Here is a 4,112-nt window from a genome sequence, read left to right as displayed (position 1 = left end):
TAGTTAAAATAACTTTTTCGACCCAAAAAAGTTATTATGCCATCTTTTTATTCCTTCCTTGGCCGTACAAGGCTCCTTATTTGTTGTTCGGCTTTGGATATTGTTATGGGTGAAGGGCCCCGGCTGTGTGTCCACTGTGATGGAGGGTCTCCCGCAAAGATATTAAAAATGATAGAGCGGTTGTCGCTAAAATTTTGCCATTATCGTCTGCTTGATTTTTTTCAATTTCACCCAATTTTTCTTATTGCAAGTTAATCTTTCAATTTTTATCAAATAAATCAAATTTGAATGGGAAGGCATGTGACCATTACTTAATTAACAATGAACGATATTTACCGATGTGTCATGTTATATGTATTTAATTGCTGACATAATACTATTTTATCTTATATTTTATATTAATAAATATTTTAGATTTAAAAAAATAATAAAAGTTTATTTTTTTTAAAACAAAAACTTAAGATTATTTAGAAAAGTATAGTCGACTTTATTGTGATCCCACCACGTCAATTGGCAAGTTCATTATGTATGTGACATATGTCAAACCTTTTTTGTAAAACTGTTGTTGATATTGTGGTTTCACAATATGTTGACACATGGCAGCAATCCAGACCATTATTTTAATGGCTTAATTTCAAATTTTGCCATTAATATTTGCCTCTTTTTTTTCAATTTAGTTCTCTTATTGTGTGTGTTCTATTGCACCTTTAATCTTTCAATTTTTATCAAATAGATCAAATTTAGATAGCAAAGCTGACGTAGTTGTTAATTAACTAACGATCAACGGTAGTCATTGATATGGTGTGACACATGTACTTAATTGCTAACGACCACTTAAGCTTTTCCATCGAAATCTGATTAAATTGATAAAAATTGAAAGAGTAAGGATGCAATACAAAAAAAACAAACTTTGTGGGTAAAATTTGCATTTAAGCCAAGTAAAACACAAGAAAAGAAAAAGGAACGTGGTGTAAAATATTTGTGAATTTATCTGATAAATTCGAAGTGAAAATGATGTAGAAGAGTACGAGCATTAAAATGGGCTATTGGGTGAGTCAAAGGTCAAGTAAAGGCGTTGGTTCTCGAAGCAATTTACATAAATTCAGAATTGCATCTGGCTTTGGTGACAAAAGAATGCCAGCAACACAATTCGCAGTAATGATTCAAAGACATGGAAATATATATGGCACCTATAATTATTAAATGTATGGTGCACGTGCAGTGCTGGCAGATTCTCATTTGTCTTGGACCCCAATTTGTTGTAATTTTAATAAAACCCCATGTGAAGGAGCATATTGGCCTTGTTTTGGACTATACCATGCCTGCTTGCCCTCCATGTGAATTAAATGTATATTTTACTTTTTTAAGCTTAAAAAAGTTGAGCCTTTAATTTCACTTATATGCTTCCTTCGATGTGAAGTATTTGCTTTTAATCGTAACAAAAAAGTTGATAAATAAATGGATCATCCTCTCTGCCTTTGTTAACCAAAGATAGCTAATTAATAATGTTGCCATCCTTTTAAGTTTTCACCTTATGGTGGAAAAAAACAACGATCGTGAAATTTCAAATATCCAAAATCCATTTAATATATAATATAAGCTTTGGGACAATGGCATTTGAAGTCGATATATTAGTGTTGATTGAGTTATAGTTTAATTGGTATAGGTATTATTGTCAATGTAGGAGGATGTGGATTCGAGTGTGCTGAAGTGCATTATCCTCCTATTTATGAGTTGGGGGGACTATGGATAATTTTAGGCATTATGTCAAAAAGAGCAGATATAGTTAGATCTATAATGAAATTATTCAAAAAAAATTTCAATTTACTTATAGATATTTTTTACAAGTGAAATTTCGTAGATATAATTGTGGATACCAATTTGATAATAACATTTACTATATCTAACATGTCCAAGTGAAACCCTTCAAAATCTTGTACTAGAATCCATTTTGTTTCTTATTTAGATAATATCATATATATCTTCAAAGAAATTGTTACTTATTCCTCAACTAGTGAGCTTTTTTTAAAGACCTCCAAGGGCGGCTACCAATTTGACAGCAGATGCGCTTGGAGCAATGCATGAAAGAGGCTGCTTTCTTATATAATTCATGTCTTTTTTTATTAGGGCCTAACCCTCTCTTTTGTAACCAATATAGTTATTAACATTCTCAAATATGATATTAACTTTGCATATTAAAAAAATGTACTTTATGTAGAGATTCAGAATCTGACATATACAATACATTTATTACAAAAAAATAGGCTTTTTTTTTTACTTTTTATTACCTGAAAATGATAAATTAAAGGCTTCAATTCAAAGCTATTAACAATCATCAAAAACATAAGACAAGGGTTCTCAGAAAACCCCATCTCCTCGCAAAACCACCAACCCCGCCCTATATTTTCCTTGCCTCTCAAACATAGCTGCATTCACCCAGCAACTCTATTCAGATTCAGCTCTACTCATGCCTGCTTGCATCACCTGACTTGGTTTCTTAGAACAACTCAGCTGGACCAAAGTCAAATTTGCCTCCCGCCATTCTTGCAAATAGCTTATAGCTGATGAGTGGTCATCATGCATACGATTTGAGCCTTTTTTTTTTTTACTTAATTTTAGTTTGTTTATTAAGTAAAATGTCTTGCACTTTTAGCATTTTAGTGAAATTTGTATATCATGCATGCATTTTGCATGTCTTTAGTTTTTTTAGTTATATATTGTGTTTTTTAATTAATTAAAACTCATTAAGTGCTGTATAGCTGTTTTGTAAGTTAAATCAAGCTTGGAAAGAATGATCAAGAGTGTACAAAAACAAAATAGAGGAACACCACGCTTGGGAGCATGACGTGGGTGCTACAGTGCCTACGTTGAGCGCTGCAGTAATGAGACTACTTATAAGATATACACCAATCTAGGTAACAAGAGATTAATGATAGTGACGACCAACAGTTAAGTTGTATAAGTTATACGCTAATTTTGAAGTTCTCTAAATGCATGTAAGTTATACATCAGCTCATGTATCTACACTTTAATCACCATCTTAATTATGAACCCTTGATCCATTGATAACTTAAATAGATTATTAAATTCTATAAACGGAAGATTTCTTGCAATTTTGAGATTTCTCCTCGCAGCTTTTACATCCCTACTAAAATTCACCCTCTTTTCTCTCAGTCGGAGATTCGATGGAATAAAATTCATCAACGCCCGCCACATTAATTCCTTTACTGTGGTGGTATTTTCAGCTGCCTAAGCAGCTTCCAATCTACTTCCGACAAGGTCTTATTCATGTTCCCCTCCAATTGAAAAGCAACATGATACACCCCCGATCGACCTCACCTATACATCTCGTTCTTATCAAAATGTCATATCTTCCTATCACGAGCAACCTATGTAGCTATAAGAATTTACTAATAATATGCACATCTCTATTAGTAAACAAGGTAAATAGTTTACTTATATCCCAACCTTTTGTACCATGAATCATTAAATCACACACCCTGACCTTATATCGAAATCCATATTCATGTTTTCCACATTATAATCGAAATCACTTAGTATATCCAAGGATCCCTCCACACGTTTATACATTCCCCCATGCCAAGTCTCCACCTCAACCCAGCGACAACCACACTATTAGCCTGAAAAACACCCTTCCAATTAAATCTTGGGTTGGAACCCAATCAAGTCTCGAAAAATATTTAGGTTTGAGAATTCGACGAAAAAGAGTATCTGGGGCCATTAGCATCACCACCCCTTCTTTTCTGGCATATCCAAATTAAAGCATCGCAGGTTTCTAAACCCTATCCCTTCATCAACCTTCCGATTACACATTCTTTTCCATTTAAACCAATGAATGTTGCTCCTAAAGTTTCCTTTCATACCCCCACCAAAAAGAATTCATCATCAATTGTAACTCATCACATATAAACACTGGTAGTAAGAACACGGTCGTACAATAAGCTGAAATAGCTTGTGCTACCGACTGCAAAAGGATCTCCTTCCCTGCTCTAAGTAGGAGCTTGTTACTCCAAATCTGAACTCGTTTCCATAACTTGTTCCACAAGAAGGCAAAGATCGATTTCTTACTACTCCCAATTAATAATGTAAAT

The sequence above is a fragment of the Gossypium hirsutum genome, chromosome D07, assembly GCF_007990345.1.
Source record: "Gossypium hirsutum isolate 1008001.06 chromosome D07, Gossypium_hirsutum_v2.1, whole genome shotgun sequence".
Taxonomy (NCBI): Eukaryota; Viridiplantae; Streptophyta; class Magnoliopsida; order Malvales; family Malvaceae; genus Gossypium; species Gossypium hirsutum.
The sequence above is the reverse complement of the archived record's forward strand: the minus strand, read 5'-3'. Positions refer to the sequence as shown.